The following is a 19,020-nucleotide window of genomic DNA, read 5'->3' on the forward strand; positions in this document are numbered from 1 at the left end:
CTTCTACAGTCAGTCCACACTCAAATGGTCCTACAACAGTCAAATTCCACCTACCTGGGTCCCCTCAATTGCCCTCTAGGTCCTGCAAGTTTATAAGAAAAGGAACCCTAAAGAAGCTGAACATCCTACTCCTAACATGGATACAGATCACCCTTACCTCACACCCCATACCTCAAGATGAACTTGACTGTTTTACTGAGATGTTACTAATACTGCTTTATATGTGTTTCAGGAACACTTTCAAATGCCAAAATACACAGAGGCACTCTAATAGCCAGAGTTGACCTCCAGGCCAGAATATTCATCCATGGGCTCTTAGATAGCCCTCTCTTCAGATGACCACTATGGCCAGACATGGCCCTGTTATCAGCACAAAGCAGTTAAAAGCAGTCATTACCCCATTTCCCTAACAGTGGTTAGGGTGGCCTCTGATCCTGGGGGGGGGGGGGGGTTAGGGATTAAAACATATAGGAGCTACTCAGTTTCCTTGGCTAGGCAGACAGATAGAAAAAAAGGGCCACTGGTAGGTGACTATTCTGACCTAAGATGGAAAAGGGGGTGATCCCATTTTCCCTTCTTCTAAAACCAGAAAACATCAAACAGACACAGGCATTAACAATTACCTCTGACCATTGAACAATCCATTCAGCCCTTAAATGCTGGCTTTATGACCAAGTGGATGAGCCTCTTTCCTGAGTAGGTCATTGCTGCATGGTCTCTGCCTGTATGGTCTGGGTGTGTCACTTCACCACCCCTATGTCCACCAGGAATTGGGTCAATCTATGAGAGGGGGAAAAATGAGGGAGATATCCTCTACTTCTAGGAACTATGTAGTTAACTAGGAACAGCTGGAGCTCTGGTAGTTCAGCCAGAAAAACTGAAGTGGGCTCACTACAGGTATGAATTACTATTTCTACAGCTTGCTGTTCCTTCCCCGACACAAAGGTTTCTCTGTTTCTACTAGAAAACTCTCTAATAAACAATCAATCAGCCTATGGCACCTTCAATTATAGGTAAGCATATCCCCCAATATATATTATGTGCATACACATCATACTCACACCGCATACTACACACACATATCCTAAAACAAGTTCTAAAAATAGGGGAAGTGACACAAAAGACTAATCATTTAAACTTAAAAACATTTATTTGGAAAAATATAAAGCAAGGAAAACATGAATATTATCACAGCAAAAGGCTACATTAGTAATACATATTGCCCAGAAGAGACTTGAATTCAGATTCTCTGACTTACTGATGTTTGTTTGGTACTTGAATCTAGGGCCTTTCAAAAGCTGCATACAGGCTCTGCCACCGAATTTAACCCTCAGCTCCTAGAACATTATTTTTTCCTGGAACATTTTAAAGCACTTAAATCAATTTACGAAACTGACCATAAAATTGAGCAAAGATTATAAATAAGTACTTCAAAGGCAGAAGAAGCACATGCCCTTTAAAGTATGAAAAGAAATCAGAGAAATATGTTACATCAGTGAGACATTTCTAACCTACATGACATGCAAATGTTAAAATCCCACTGGCAAGGATGTATAGAAAGGAAATTCTCTTTACTAAATGGATACTATGAACAGCAGTGTGATGTTGATGCAGTAATGCCACCTACCTCTCTGTAGGAACTTTTCTTCAAAGTTTACTGAAATACTATGTATTAAATAAATATCCAAGAACACTGAAGAATAAGAGGGTGTGATGGTTCAGACTCTTTTGAAGGGGCCTGAAGGCTCAAGGAGTGTCCTATTCTTCAAAGTCTGTTTTATTCCCCAATGGATTAACAAACTGGCACCTTGCCTGGTATTATAGAGTATAAAAAATGCAGGAAAAAGAGGTTCATTAATTTTGCAACATGGTCTTCTGTTTTGGAAATGACCATGGGCAGTGTGAAGCAGGTTTGCTGGATGCCTGCATGGAGATTTAATGGAGCCATGAGGATGAACTATGGGTTGCAGTGGAGACCCAGTGGAGATGCTGGGACCATGATATGGTTGCCAAGGAGAGCTGCCACCCCAGATAAAGTTCTCTAGGACTGTGAGTAGCCTAGCTGGAGGCGCAGAATTGGAACTCCAGAGACTTGTTGCTGGTTAGAATTATTGGACTTGCAGATGTGTCACTGACTAGAGTTGTTGGTCTTAGAGTTATAGAGTTTGATGTTTGCCCTGATTGTTTAAATCTTGTATTGATTGAATATCTCTTTGCTATGCCCAGTGCCATCTTTTGCAGTGTGAATGTTTATTCTGTGTCATTATGGTTTTTTTTTCGGAGGGGGATTGTTTTGGTATTATAGCACAGTTAAAAGGTATTGGACTGTAGAAATGTTTTTAAACATAACTAGGATTGATTTTAAAAACTGTGGAGATTTTTAAAGGTGGACTTAATGCTTTGCATTGTACATCATGGATAGTTATCAGTTTATGGGGGCCAGGGGCAGAATGTGGTGGTTTGATTCAGGTTTCCCCATAAACTTCAGTATTCTGAATGCTAGGTTCCCAGCTGATGGAGATTTGGGAATTAATGCCTCTTGGAGGCAATGTATTGTTGGGAGTGGGCTTATGGGTATTATAGCCAGTTTCCCCTTGCCAGTGTTTGGCATATTCTCCTATTGCTATTGACTACCTTCTGTTGGCCAAGGGGTGATGTCTACCCTCTGCTCATGCCATCATTTTCTCCTGCCATCATGGAACTTTTCCTCAATTCAATAAGCCAAAATAAACTCCCTTTTTTCCCCAGAATCTGCAGATTCCATCAGCTGGGAACTCAAGATTGAAAGCCAAATTAAACCTTTTCCTCCCATCAGCTACTTTCGGTTGGGTGTTTTGTCCCAATGAGAAGATAACTGCATCAATTTCCCATAAGATGTGAGCCCTTTAATTTCTTTGAGTTGTTTGTTTGTTTATTGTTTTTGTTTTAATTGGTGACATTTAACCATCAGCATTACAAACAGAAAAGAATGAGATTAAGTATGAAGGATCAAGTAAAAGTATGAATGACAATATATGCAAAAGAACTGGAACATGATGACCTCTTATCTGTGCAGCTGAATCAGTGATATTCATTGACAGAAAGGGACAGTGTAGGAATATTGCATTTGAAAATATAAAGCAGGCATTATCAAAACTTTTATTAATATAAGATAGTTTTTATGAAGTCTAGAAAGTAAACTTAAATGACAGCTAAATGATATGAGGATACCAAACTGTCTACCTGCTTTCATAAGAAATGGGGGACATTTGAACTTAGAATCATAAAGAAAGGGTGCAGAGCTGCTGGGTAGATGGCTCTTTCCAAGTGAGCACCTTATTTTGGAAACCTAGAAGCCACATAAATCTAGATTCTATAGTGTAAGCATCTGAAATCCCAATGCACTTATGGTGAGAAGGGAAGTAGAGACAGGAGAATTCCTAAAAGCTTCCATAAAAAAGACGGTGAGAACTGACACCCAAGGTTGTCCTCTGACCTCCACCTGCATATTATGGCATGAACTCCTGTACTCACATACACAAGCACCCGTAAAATAATAAATAATAAGTAAATAAGAAAATTTTAGGCAGAATCCTGAAACAGCTATCAAAATGGAAAAATAAAATAGACCTCTTGTTTGAACACAACCTCCAGGCAATTGCACTAATTCTCCAACCCTCACTGGCAAACATGCATCTACACAATTAAGCACACCACACACACATATACACTCAAAAATAAAAACTAAAACAAACACCAAAATATCCAGTAAATGCTACTCACATAAAATTTCTCCCTAATTCCAGGAAAATCATTTGCATTTATTGATAGGAGGTTTTGAAATGTTGCTGGCACTATATCTACCTTCCAATGTAAAACCTAATGAAAGCCAACTAATTTGTGATCTCTAAGAGTGATGAGATGTGTACATATTCGATGAATATGTTTAAGAAAATATTTTATTAGTAGACTCATTAAGTAATGTTTTACTGTAAATATTTCCTATAGTTCACAAATCTTGCAACTATTAAACTCTAATAAGAACAGGAGAAAAGAATTTGTTAAAAACTAAGACACATTTACAGGCTGAAGATTGATCTTATTTTCCAACCTAAAGCATTTAATTCCGTGTTCCATAAACTATAGTTGCTTACCACATATCCAGTGAAATGATTAGGACTCTGTAAAGTAAATTGAATGTAACTTGGTTGGTATTTTCGATATCATTTACTTTTGATGATGATCAGACAACCATAAATATGATAGTAACTCACCTTTGCTTAATTTTTTTTCCAGCACTAAACACACACACATAAAAATAAATAAAATATCCTGAATGCTAAATCTGTTCTAAATACCTACAGTTTATAGTAAAGGAACTCAATAAACACACACAAAAGTTAGTCTCTGCCACCATCTGGTGGCTACAAAATATACATGCAGACAAAAGTACACCAGGATGTAGTTGCAGAATATGAGTTCTGGGAGTCTTACCCTCCTGTCCAAGGGGCTAGCACCAGAGCCACTTCACCTGCTTTCTTCTGCAGTTTCGTGAGTCTAACCTTTGAACAAAACATGCAGGAACACCATCAGACAGATAGTTCTCTGCCTGCTTCATAGAGTCTGCCTATAACTGACATCTATTTTCTGTATGAGGTATACCAATGTTGGGCCAAATAGCCAATAAAAAAAAATGGTCAGAATCAAATTGCCCTTTAAATATGTATGTTTATGCCCTTAGGTGAGCATTCCTTTCACCTTTGGTCAGAGAAGCTTCTTTTTGCAGTTGGCAGTAATGACTTGTGACTTAAAACTTGTCAAAATGCTTAAAATAATTGAATTTTGAATGCTGAGCACCGAGACAGCTCCATCACCCCATGAAACACTGCCTAAGATGGAATGGAAAGAACATTTAAGATTCAGAGGATGGACTTCTGGCCAAAATGGCAACCACCTAACTGCACCGCACATCCCTGGGAAAGAAAGGCAAGGCATTAAGGGTTCACTGGGTCTTTTAGGGGAGAGCAATCTCTAATAGATTGCCAGTGGGAGGACACGGAGGGCAAAAAAATGGATGCTGATTCCCTTGCTGGCAGGTAGCTCACCAGATCCCAGTCCCCCCAAGCAGCCACTGTAAGCACAGTCCCAGCATCAGGATACCCCTGTACTTATGGGAGGAAAGTGGACCCATGCCAACATAGTTCCACTTGCCTCACTGCACAAAGGTGATTGCCCTGCTACCCCCACCCACGCATGACCTTGGGCAGGCTCCGCCCTCTGGCTCCGCCCACTGGAGCTCAGGCTCCTTTGGTCCATTTGCCCACCACACTTGTGCCGCTGATCCCCATTTGTGCAAGCTTAGCCTGCTCTGTCCACTTGCCACCTTACTGCTCCTGCTGCTGCCCATTCACGCACAAACCCAGGCCCATTCGACCTGCCCACGTGAGCTCAGATCACTCTGTCTCACTCTTGCTCAGGTGAAAGCTCCTCCCTATCTGCCACATCGGCTGACTGCCAGTGCCCCTTGCAGGAGAGCTCAGACTACTTCTAGGTCCCAGTGTTCTGCCATGCCGGTGTTTAGGCTGCTTTGGTGGGTGCTTGGTACTTCAGTGTCCCTCTAAACATGAGTGCAAGCAGCTTTGGCACATCACAGCATGAGAGCTCAGGTAACTTTGGTGCCCATGCCACACAGGCGCTCAGGCTGCTTTGACATTGTGCCAAGTGAGATCTCAGACTGCTTGGCACCCCGCTCAGGCTGCTTCAGCTTCCCACTGTGCTTCAACTCAGGCAGATCCACCCATCAACGTGTTAGCACAAGACCACACAGCCCATCTGCATCCTGCCTGCTAGCCCAGGCCAGCTCCCCCAAAAGGCACCACTTCTCTGCCCATTGGGACCACAGTCCTACTCTCCCTACCCATACACTGTGATGGGCAGACCACTGTGCAAAGGAAATAACATGAAAAATCAAATGCAAGAAAATCCAGTTAGATCACCCAGTCCTACAATGAACATCTCTAATCAAAACATAGAAGAGACATTAGGATCATGACACCAAAATAAACCTATGACCAAGCTACTGGTAGAACTTGCAGAAAAGCAACAAAGGACTGATAGTCATGTGGATACTGCCATCACTAGACTAGACATAACAAATAAGAAAATGGAAGGAATTCAAAGACAGTTAAAAGATATGAAGGGAGTAAAAAAAAAAAAAAAGGACCTCAAAAATCAGCTGGTGATGCAAATGAAGGCATAAAGAAATGCAACAATGAGCTGGGCATGGTGGCACACGCCTTTAATCCCAGCACTTGGGAGGCAGAGATAGGAGGATCGCCGTGAGTTCAAGGACACCCTGAGACTACAGAGTTAATTCCAGGTCAGCCTGGACCAGCGTGAGACACTACCTCGAAAAACCAAAAAAAAAAAAAAAAAAAAAAAAGAAATGCAAGGATGAATTCCAAGGATCATCAAGAAAATCAGAAAATGATGTGAAAAGGGAGCTCAACAGAGGGATGGAAGCTATGCATAGAAAAGTAGTAGAAAATGCAAACCTAATTGAACAAGTCCAATACTCTCTAGAAGTGCTCAAGAATACAGTCAGCCATGTGGAGGATAGAAACTCCAATCTGGAAGACAAGATGAAAGAAACAGTTCAAGAGTTCAAAAGTTTCAATAAGTTCAAAATTTTCTGTGAACAGAACATGAGGGAATTGTAGAATACCTTCAAATGTCCTAATATCAGGATCATTGGGATATCAGAAGATGAAGAAATTCAGACCAAAGACATGGAGAACTTATTTAACAAAATAATCAAAGAGAACTTTCCCACTCTCTCAAAAGAAAGACCCATCAAGATACAAGAAGCTAACAGAACTCCAAACAGATTGGAACAAAGGAGAAACTCTCCAAGACATATTGTCATTAAGACTCGGGCTGGAGAGATGGCTTAGCAGTTAAGCACTCACCTGTGAAGCCTAAGGACCCCGGTTCAAGGCTTGATTTCCCAGGACCCATGTTAGCCAGGCACAGGGGCACCTGGAGTTCATTTGCAGTGACTGAAAGACCTGGCATGCCCATTCTCTTCCCCTCTCTCTCTCTCTCTCTCTCTCTCTCTCTCTCTCTCTCTTTCTTTCTTACTCTTTCTCTCTCTGTCACTCTAAAATAAATAAATAAAAAAAATTAATAAAAAAAAAGACTCCAAACATTGACACCAAAGGGAAAATCCTAAAAGCAGCTAGGGAAAAATAGTCCATCACTTTTAAATGTAACTCCATCAGAATTACGTCAGACTTCTCAATGGAAACCCTGAAAGCCAGAAGGGACTGGAATGAAACACTGCAAAGTCTAAGAATCTATGCCTTCCAACCCAAATTACTCTACCCAGCAAAATTATCACTCATAATAGATGGTGAAAGAAAAACTTTCCATGACAAAACTCATCTTTACAATTATATGAACACAAAACCAAACCTACAGAGAGTATTTCAGGAAATTCTCCACATAGAAAAATCAAATAATCAAACTCAAATGCCTATAAGAAGCAGAAGACAACAACCAAACTCAGATAAGGCACAAAAAACTTCAAAGTCCATGAAAACACCAAACCCCCTATAACAACAAAATATGGCAAGGATCAAGTCAAACCTCACAGTCATAAACCTAAATATTATTGGCTTTAATTCACCCATCGAGAGACACAAGCTAACAGGATGGATAAGAAAATTAGACCCCTCAATCTGTTGTCTTCAAGAATCCCACCTCACCACTAAAGACAGACACCTCCTCAGGGTGAAAGGGTGGAAAACAATATTCCAAGCAAACGGGAACAAGAAACAAGTAGGCATAGCTATATTAATATCAGATAAAATGGACTTCAAACCAAAAATAATCAAAAAAGACAAAGAAGACCACTTCCTACTTATTAAGGGAATGATCAATCAAGAGGATATTACAATCATACATTTGTATATACCAAAAACAGGGGCACCACAGTTCATAAAGCAAAATCTACTTGACAATAAATCAGAAATAACCAACACCATCATAGTTTGGAACTTCAATACACCATTATCAGTAATAGATGGATCATCCAAACAGAAACGCAACAGGGAAGTAAGAGAGCCCAACAAAACCATAGATCACTTAGTCCTAACAGACATCTACAGAACTTTACATCCCAAATCCACAGACTACACATTCTTCCTAGCGGCCCATGAAACATTCTCTAAAATAGACCATATACTACGTCACAAAGACTGCCTCCAAACCTTTAGGAAGATTGACATAATTCCCTGCATGATATCAGATCACAGTGCTATATTGCTAGAAATTAACAATAAAAAAACCCACCAAGAATCCCATCAGTACCTGGAAACTGAACAGCACACTTTTAAACAACAAATAGGTAGTGGACAAAATAAAAAATGAAATTGCAAAATTTCTAGAAATGAATGACAATGAGAACATATTGTATCGAAACTCATGGGACACAATGAAGGCAATCACTAGGGGAAAATTCATAGCACTAAATGCCTTCATAACAAAGACAGAGAGATCCCAAATCAATAACCTAACTATCCACCTAAAGGCATTGGAAAAGCAAGAAAAATCCAACCAAAAAGGAACAGAAGGAAAGAAATAATTAAGATTGGAGAAGAAATTAATGAATTGGAAACTAAGAAAACAATTAAGACAATTGACAAAACAAAGAGCTGGTTCTTTGAAAAAATAAACAAGATTGACAAACTCCTGGCCAATTTGATCAAGCCAAAAAATGAGATGCTTCAAATTAACAAAGTTTGAAATGAAAAAGGAGAGATCACAACAGACATAAGTGAAATTGGGAGAATCATCAGGACTCACTTCAAAAACCTCTGCTCCACAAAACTAATAATGTGGAGGAGATGGATAAATTCCTGGACACATACCATCTATCAAAGCTAAACTCAGAGCAGATTAATCTCCTAAAAAAAAAAAAAAAAAAAAAAAAAAAAAAAAAACTATCATACTCATTGAAATTGAAAAAGTAATAATAAACCTCCCCCCCAAAAAGAGTCCAGGACTAGATGGCTTCTCAGCTGAATTCTATCAAACCTTCATGGACAAACTCAAACTAATCTTCCACAAACTGTGCCACACAATTGGAGAACAGGGAAAGCTACCCAACTCCTTCTATGAAGCTAGTATCACCATAAATCCAAAACCAGGCAGAGATGCCACAAGAAAAGAAAACTACTGGCCTATTTCCCTGATGAACTTAGATGCAAAGATCCTGAGCAAAATCCTCACAAACCGAATCAAACAATACATCAAAGGCATTATCCACCTGGATGAAGTGGGATTCATCCCAGGAATCCGGGGGTGGTTCAACATACAGAAATTTGTCAATGTAATACACCACACAAACAAGGTTAAACACAAAAACCACATGATCATTTCGATAGATGCAGAAAATGCCTTTGACAAAATACAACATCACTTCGTGATCAAAACATGGGACAGAATTGGCATGGTTGGTTCATATCTTAACATAATAAAGGCAATATCCAAAGCTCTAAAGACCCAAATAATACGTAATGGAGAGAGACTGGAGGAATTCCCATTGAGATCAGGAACAAGACAGGGTTGTCCACTCTCACCTCTGCTCTTCAATATAGTGCTGGAAGTCCTAACTCAAGCAATAAGACAGGAGAAAGATATAAAAGAGAGACAATTTGGAAAGGAAGAAGTTAAGCTACCTCCATTCGCTGATGACATGATTGTATGCATAAGAGAACTGAGAGACTCTATCCCAAAACTCCTGAAGATGATTAACTCTTATAGTAGAGTAGCAGGATACAAAATCAATGCACAAAATTCAGTAGCATTTTTATATGCAAATGACAAAGATACAGAGAGAGAAATAAGGGACATGGTCCCATTTTCAATAGCAAGAAAAAATAAAAAATAAACTTGCAATAACATTAACCAAGGAAGTGAAAGATCTATACAACACATAACACTCAAAAAAGAAATTGAGGAGGACTTGAGAAAATGGAAAGACCTCCATGAACCTGAATAGGCAGAATTAACACTGTGAAAATGGCAGTTCTACCAAAGGCAATATACAGATTTAATGCAATTCCAATTAAAATCCCAACATTGTTCTTCACAGAGATAGAAAAACTGATCTCAAATTAAATTTCATATGGAAAGGTAGAAGGCCTTGGATATCCAAGCATATCCTCAGCCAAAGAAACACTTCTGGAGGCATCACCATTCCTGATCTAAAGCTATATTACAAAACCATAGTAATATAAACAGCATAGTACTGGCATAAAAACATGAGTATAGACCAATGGAATAGACTTGAAGACCCAGATTTTAGGTCAAGCAACTACAGCTACTTGATATTTGACAAAGGCCCTAACAACAGAGGCTGGAAAAAAAGACAGCATCTTCAACAAATGGTGCTGGACAAACTGCATAACCATATGCAGGAAATTGAAACTTGATCCACACATCTCGCAATGCACTACACTCAAGTCCAAATGGATCAAAGACCTCAATATAAGACCATGAACTCGGCTACTACTGGAAGAAAATATAGGAAGAACTTTCCATGACATAGGAATGGAAAAACACTTCCTGAACAAAATCCTAGTAGCTCACAATCTTAAACAGTCACTCAACCAATGGGATCATATGAAGCTGAAGAGTTTCTTTGCAGACAAGCATACAAGAAGCAAAACCAATAGATTACCCACAGAATTGGAGAAAATATTTGCTGATTACCCAACTGACAGAGACCTAATGTCTAGAATCTACAAACAACTCAAAAACCTAAACAATAAAATGTCAAACAACCCACTGACAAAATGGGGCAAAGAGCTAGATAGGAAGTTCACAGAGGAAGAAATACAAATGGCAAACACATGCTGAAGAAAATGTTCATCATCCCTAGTCATCAGGGAAATGCAAATTAAAACAACTATGAGATTCCACCTTACCCCAGTAAGGATAGCAAACATCAAAAAATCAAATGAAAATAAATGCTGGTGAGGATGTGGAAATTAGGAACCTTCATCCAGTGTTGGTGGGAATGTAAGATGGTACAACCACTTTGGAAAGCAATATGGAGAATCCTGAAAAAGCTGACTATAGAGTAACCAACAGGCCCAGTTATTCCCTTACTGGGCATGTACCCTAAGACCTCTAAACCTCAGTGCAGAGAGATTTTCTCAACCATGTTTGTAGTGGCTCAATTTGTAATAGCTAAGAGCTGGAGTCAACCCAGATGTCCATCACTAGAAGAATGGGTAACTAAGATGTGGTATATCTACACAATGGAATTCTACACAGCAGTAAGAGAAAATGACACAATGAAATTTGAGGAAAAATGGTTGAGCCTGGAACAGATCATTCTCACTTGAACTTACCCAATCACAGAAAGATAATCACCACACAGTCTCACTCATCTACAGCACCTAACCTGAATCTACCCAAGATGCTGACATACCCAGCAGGCATCTCAAGAACTACACAATAGGGTGGGTTGGGAGGGAGGGAAGGGTAAGAGAGGGGAGGGAGACACAAATCTAGACCCAAATGGCAATGATACCATAAAATTCTACATCCTAAAAGGTAGACCAAATTCTTGAACCTTCACCAGGCCCTTAGAGGGAACACCTGAGCCATAAGACACTAGAGAGAGTATGATGAAGACTGACCTTAATCTTCTACAGCTTCTCTCTCTCTTCTTCCTAACTCTTTTATATTAGTTATCTTTTTCTTCCTTTTCTTAGTGGGCACTGACCTGTAACTCCTAGTACCAGCATGTGGCTATCATCCACAATGAGCTTTTGATCAGAGAGGCCTGCAAGGTTTCTTAAAAGAAAGACAGATAGCTGTCAGAGTACTTGATGACCCACCAAAGGTTAGTGGTAAGACCCTACTGCTAAAGACAGAATATGTTGTTGACATGTAAAATGGAATGACAAGGCTGGAAGCTGGAAGAGAGTCAGTCCCCAGACAGTCAGTGCATCTAGTGCCAGAAGGTGCTACATGGGTGACTGGAGGAAAATGACCAATATCTGTCCAAGCAACTCATGGTCTAACCTACTTAGCAACAAATAACCTGTCATGATGTTCACATAAGTGCAATAGTGGTGCACCACCATGGTGACAAACCAACTGCTCTTGATTTGGCTAATCCCCTCAGTGGAATGGGACCTATAGCTGGAGCTGGGAAACAAGTCAGAACCATATCCAACCATGAGCTTGCTCTCCGTTATCAAGCGACCACCAATTGTGGGTACAAGGGGGCCAACAACTATTAAATTCTCTATAAAAAAAAATAATAAGGGGTAATCCCATTTGTCTGGTGCTAACTTTACTCTCTGTTGGAGAATCTGCTTCTCTTTTTCAGGTAGATGCAGATCCTAAGGAGAGAACCACTCCATCATACCTTAAAAGGGCCCCAGCTGAAACTAAGAATAATTGGCAAAAAAAGCAAGGTTGCTTTTTATTTGGTGAATCAGGTACCAGCACAAGGGTGAAGGAGATCGACACAGAGAACAATCAACTCCTACCAAATCAGATATCCAGACACCCAGAGACTCACACCACCTCATCACTGAAGCAAACCAAAAATGAACCCAACATGGCTCAGGGAAATTTTGCAGAAGAGGAAGTGGAAAGAATATCAGAGCCACACGTTGAGTCATGATACGCAGAGACATTTCTCCTTCCCATAACTGTGGGCTAACTCCACAATGCATGACCCATATACCTCAACAAGGAGGGGCCAGGGGGAGGCGGTAGAACATGGATGAGCCTAACAATGGTACTAACTTGACTGTATTCACTGAGTACAAAACTAATTAATAAAAAAATAATTTATTTAAAAAAGATTCAGAGGATGGAGAAAAAATGCTTTGGAACTCTTTTTTCTGGACATGAAGTTGTCGTTGCAATCATGACCTTACAGTAACTTCCATTAACTTTACAAGTCCTACACAATAGTGCATCATAGATGGTAGAGGAAGGACAACATCAACAACAAAATACCAAGATAGAAGAGGGACTAATTGGATGTAAGCGGTTTTGTAGGAATCTAGTGGAAGGAGATTGGGAAGGGAGGTAAGAGAAAGTAATTAGAAGGGAGTATTATAAAATGTATTCATAAAAGGATTGTCAGAAAAACCTCAAATACTGCTCCTGGATACAAAGTCTAGAACAATGGTTTGTGTCCTCCAATACACAACCCAGGGGAGCATATTGATGGCTCTCAGAGTCTGGTAACACAAATGGATAAAGGTTATATTTCAATTGTAACCAACAGCTAACTGAAATTAAGCATTTCCTTTGGTCATAAAGGGAGGAAATACTCCTCAATACTACAAGTACATGTGATGTTTTCACCAATAAGAATTGTATAAATCTGGGCTGGAAAGATGGCTTAGTGGCTAAGCGCTTGCCTGTGAAGCCTAATGTGGTGGTTTGATTCAGGTGTCCTCCATAAACTTAGGTGCTGTGAATGCTAGCTCCCCAGCTGATGGATATTTGGGAATTAATGCCTCCTGGAGGGAGTGTATTGTTGGGGGCGGGCTTATGGGCTTTATAGCCAGTTTCCCCATGCCAGTGTTTGGCACACCCTCCTGTTGCTGTAGTCCACCTGCCAGGGAGTGATGTCCACCCTCTGCTCATGCCATCGTTTTCCCCTGCCATCGTGGAGCTTCCCCTCAAGCCTGTAAGCCAAAATAAATCTCTTTTTCCCAGAAGCTACTCTTGTTGGGTGATTTCTACCAGCAATGCGAACCGGACTGCAACAGTAAAGTGGTACCGAGGAGTGGGTTTGCTGCTAGACACCCGACTGTGTAGCTTTGGCCTTTTGGAGCTGATTTTCAAGAGGAATGTGGAAGGAGTTGAAACCTTGGCCTAAGAGATGCCTTGCAGTGCTGTAAGTACAGCTTGATGGACTATTCTGGTCTGAGGTGCAAGACCTGAAGGCAGTAAGAACTATGGACTGTGAGGTTTGGTTTATGAGGGTGAGAAAGAGCTTTGCCTGGACTGGGCTAGCAGTTTGTGTGAGAAGCTTGCTCTTATGCCCATGTCCTGAGAAGTTGTGCAGGGTTGCTTCACGTAGAAATGAACTGGTGTGTGCAGAGGGATATGGCACAGAAAGAAAAATCTTTGGGTGAACTGTTGCCCATTCAGCTGCAACTGAGAGATTACAACCTTTGAGACTGGGCTAGCTGACCTGTGCTGGGGCAACAAGAAGAATGTAGACTCTTTTGAAGGGGCCTGAGTGCTCAAGGAATGTCCTGTTCTTCAAAGTCTGCTTTAATCCCCCCTGGATTAAGAAATTGGCACCCTACCTGGTATCATGGAGTATAAGAAATGCTGGAAAGAGGGTCATTGAGTTTGCAACACGGTCTTGTGTTTTGGAAATGGCCATGGGCAGTGTGAAGCAGGTTTGCTGGTTGCCTGCATAGAGACCCCATGGGGCCATGAGGATGAACCGTGGTTTGCAATGGAGACCCAGTGGAGATGCCAGGACCATGAGATGGCTGCCGAGGAGCTGCCGGCCCTGATGAAGTTTTCCAGGACTGTGAGTAGCCTAGCTGGAGGGGCGGAATTGGAATGTCAGAGACTTGTTGATCGAACTTGAAGATTTGTCACTGGCTAGAATTGTTGGACTTGAAGCTACAGAGTTTGATGTTTGCCCTGGTTGTTTTAAATCTTGTATTGGTTGAATGTTTCTTTGCTATGCCCAATGCCATCTACTGCAGTGTAAATATTTATTCCATGCCATTATGGGTTTTTTGAGGTTATTTTTTGGTATTATGGCTCAGTTAAAAGATCTTGGACTATGGGGATGTATGAACATCATTGGGATTGATAAAAACTATGGGGACTTTTAAAGTCAGACTGAATACATCATGCATGGATATCAGTTTATGGGGGGGTCCAGGGGCGGAATGTGGTGGTTTGATTCAGGTGTCCCCCATAAACTTAGGTGTTGTGAATGCTAGCTCCCCAGCTGATGGATATTTGGGAATTAATGCCTCCTGGAGGGAGTGTATTGTTGGGGGCGGGCTTATTGGCTTTATAGCCAGTTTCCCCATGCCAGTGTTTGGCACACCCTCCTGTTGCTGTAGTCCACCTGCCAGGGAGTGATGTCCACCCTCTGCTCATGCCATCGTTTTCCCCTGCCATCGTGGAGCTTCCCCTCAAGCCTGTAAGCCAAAATAAATCTCTTTTTCCCAGAAGCTACTCTTGTTGGGTGATTTCTACCAGCAATGCGAACCGGACTGCAACACCTAAGGACCCTGGTTCAAGGCTCTATTCCCCAGGACCCACATAAGCCAGATGCACAAGGGGGTGCACACATCTGGAGTTCGTTTGCAGTGGCTGGAGGCCCTGGGGCACCCATTCTCCCTTTCTCTGTGCCTCTTTCTCTGTCTGTCGCTCTCAAATTAATTAATTAATTTTTAAAAAGAATCATATAAATCTAAACAAATAAATAAATAAAATATTTTAAGAGGGGGGCTGTGAGAAATTTCTCAGTGGTTAGAGTGCTTGACTGCAAAGCCTAATGACCAAAATTCAGTTTCCCAGTACCTACTTAAAGGCAGTTGCACAGCATGGCACATGTGTCTGGAGTTCATTCTCAGTGGCTAGAGGCCTTGCCATGCCATTCTGTGTCTGCCTCTTTCTCTGTCTCACTTTATTTCAAATAAATAAATTAATTAAATATTTTTAAAATCATGGAAGTGCTCACACTGTATTTACAGCTGCTATAAAAACATCAAAATTCCTCTTAAATCCCTCACTAGTTTACAATTATATCTATTACACCCACAATTGGATCCTGTTACTTTCTGCCTGGATAAAAACATGTCTTTTTAAAACTTTGCTTTTATATTTTAATTATTCTAGTTCAAGGTTTTTTTTACACTTTATTTCTTTGTAGCTCAGTGTACTTGTCATACATTTAGAGACATTATGGATTGATATGCTCACTAGGTTTACAAAGGATTTTATGATACTAAATAGACTAAGAATGCCTGTCCTAGAAAAATCTTCCAGTGGAACCATGACCATTCAAATGGCTGGGGTCCTTTTGCTGTACAACAATCAAGGAAAGGCAAAAGAAGCACTTGAAGAGCTGGTGTTTGGCAGCTGTGAGTGGTGGCAGCAGGCAGGTGGGAGCATTAGCAGGTGCCACTGTCTAGTTTTTCAACCTTCTGCAGTCTTTGAGTATCAAGACCCTTATCCCCACAAGGACCACAGCTCTTGAGTACAGCTAGGAAGTCAGAATTCCTCAGCCCTTGCCTGTGGGGTGATGCAGCTTCTATACTCAGGTATACTAATTCCTCAGTCCCGAGCAACATCTGGTGTTACAGCTCTTGTGCAGGCACCAGGGATTTCTTAGCCCTTAACATGAGCCAGTGTTACAAGCTTTTGGCCCAGAGTCTGCAACCATTGACTCCAAAGAGTCAATCATTCTCTGGTTCTCTTCTGGTGATGTTATTGCATGACTTTTCCTGAAGAGATGTGAACAAATGTCTACCCACTCCAGATACTGTACTCATGACAGAATAAAGAAAAGGATCCAACCAAGTCTAGCATGGTGAACAAATGATGTTATTTGGGTTACTTACAAGAGCACAGGTAAGGGGTTACTTATAGGGACATGAGTGTTGCAAAGGCAGCTATATTATTGAGAAGCCCACCTTACCGCTGGTGATGACCCAAGAAAGCTACATCTATGGAGATCCCTGCCCAACTTACCTGGTTTACTTTCATAACTTCGTGGTGGGGCCTTTTCAGAATTGTGCAGTTTTATGAGCTTCCTAAGCATTATGGGCCTCACTCCTCATTGTATAAGGAATGTGTCAATTCAAACCTAACCCAAGGAATATTAGTGAAATTTCTGAGCATTGTGGACTGTATTGACTCCTCTTTTATCTTTTTCATACAAATTCCAAATTCCAAGAATAAAGAAACCATGCCTTTTCCCCCAATTCTATCATTTTTGGAAAAGTGCCTATAGTACAGAAGAAATGTAATAAGCAATGGCTGAACAGGTAAATGAACTGTTACATTTAAAAGTCTGAGACAAAATTTAATCATGTGCATCCAGTTCTGACTACTTTGCTTTTAGTTGCATGGTTATAAATTGATACAATTCTTCTGAAGAAAAAAATCTAAGGTACATCTTCCACAGTGATTTTTAAAGGACCCTAACTTAAACACATTTCAAAAGCCTTCATCCCATAAGCCTTTCCACAAAACACAACTAAAAAATTCAGAGCTGATAAGTCCATGCTTCCCACATGACAATGATATAAACAATGTTATTTTAGTATGTGCAGTAACTATTGACAAAATTAATGTAAATATTAATAACCTTAATATAAGTTGATGTGTAATAATTTATACTGTAATGTACACAGTAACGATTTTTTTTTTTATTACTAAAGATGCCAAAAGGCAAGTGTACTGAGAGAAGTAGTATGAAGACATCCAAATGCTCATCTTATGAGTGAATAAATACTATTGAAATGGATTAGGAGCAAGATAGCTTTCTCTAATAGGTAGTTAGCTAGGGAGTGACCCAAAGAAAAATGACAAACTAGATCTGATTCAGTCTCATGCAGGATGTCTGCAAGCAGCAAAGGCAGCAACAACGTCCAATTCTTGAACTCTTCCCGCACTTAGCCCCTGAATCAGCTGCTGCCAACCAGATTTCTCCCTACACATCTGAACCTGGTGATGAGGCGAGAACATTCTAGTTGAATGTCAGATTCATATAAATGGACTTGAGCCACTTGTATGAGCCTTTCCTCAAGCTTCTTCCCCACAGAGAGATTTCAATCCTCAATGTGAGGAAAGTTTGTCATTGGTCTTTAACACCCCTCCCAGGAATGCTGGAGAGGGAATTACTCTTTCCTGCTTTTCTCTTCTCCTGATTTCACCCTATCCTTAATAAAGTATCATAACTTACCCTTCTGTGTCCCTGTCTTTCTATACTTTGATAACTTGGACAAGGACCTGAAGTTGGAGTTCATGAGCCTGAGGGTTTCCTGCACTGCTGTGTAGATCCAACACCGCCCCCCCCCCCACCGCCCACTCAGCTCCAATCCTGCAAATCTATAGCTAAACTATAAAACATGCCCAACAGAAATAAAACCAGCTTTAACATGTAAAAAACCTTACACTGGAAATGAACAATCAGATAAGGGGAGCTATATTAGAGGCCTGTATAAAAGTGATAAAAGAAAATTACTAAAAAGGACAAATTCTATAGACAGATGAGTTTTGGGGGGGGTGCTTTATGAGGGCGATGATACTTCATGGAAGAGCATGGCTGGATCACTGAAGTCAAAGCTGGACTTCAGTTTCTGAGAAAACAATGAAGCGTGTTCCTTTTTATGGGCTTTTGGGTGAGGGAAGATTGTTCCAGGCGGTAGGATCAAGGGGGGCACGGGCAAGACCAAGGCCATAATCCAGGTTGCCTTCGGTTTTCTTGGCAACAGAAAACTGGTCTTCCTTTCCCTTGGCACCTGGGGCCCACAAGGCCTCTTGCAGTGACATTGCATGTTCTGACAGTCCATGGTCTTAAGTTGCATAGAATTATTTACAGTCTCCCTATGTGTGGGTCTGAATTTCTCATTTCAGCCTCAGTGCCCTCTTTGAGCTCCAGGAAAAAGTAAAGCAAAGCTTTTAGGAGCCTTCCGAAGCAGGGCTGGGGTGGCAACAGGATGCAGACATCCGGGAGGCCCGCCACTCCTCAGCCGGGTCGCCCTCCCCCTTGGATTCGAGGCCGAGCGCCATGGCATCCGCAGGGCCCTCCGGCCCGACGCCCCAGCAGACATGCAGGTTCCCGCCGGGGGCTGAGGGCGGCCCGGAGCTGGAGTAGGAACCGCCGGCCCCTCGTTCCGCGAAGGGGGCTGAGCTCCGCGCTCCGCGCCAGCCTCAGCCAACCCGGGCTCGCGCGCTCCCTGGCAGGGGGCGGAGCTCACCCGACCCCGCCCCAGCCTGCGCCCAATA

At 41.3% G+C, this 19,020-nt stretch overlaps 1 pseudogene; it reads left to right on the forward strand.

Annotated features, from left to right (window-relative positions):
- The window catches only part of LOC101595929, a 69,901-nt pseudogene extending 51,034 nt beyond the window's left edge, over window positions 1-18,867 (forward strand).
- Window positions 18,868-19,020: the final 153 nt, after the last annotated feature.

This window comes from Jaculus jaculus, chromosome 1 (genome assembly GCF_020740685.1).
Source record: "Jaculus jaculus isolate mJacJac1 chromosome 1, mJacJac1.mat.Y.cur, whole genome shotgun sequence".
Taxonomy (NCBI): Eukaryota; Metazoa; Chordata; class Mammalia; order Rodentia; family Dipodidae; genus Jaculus; species Jaculus jaculus.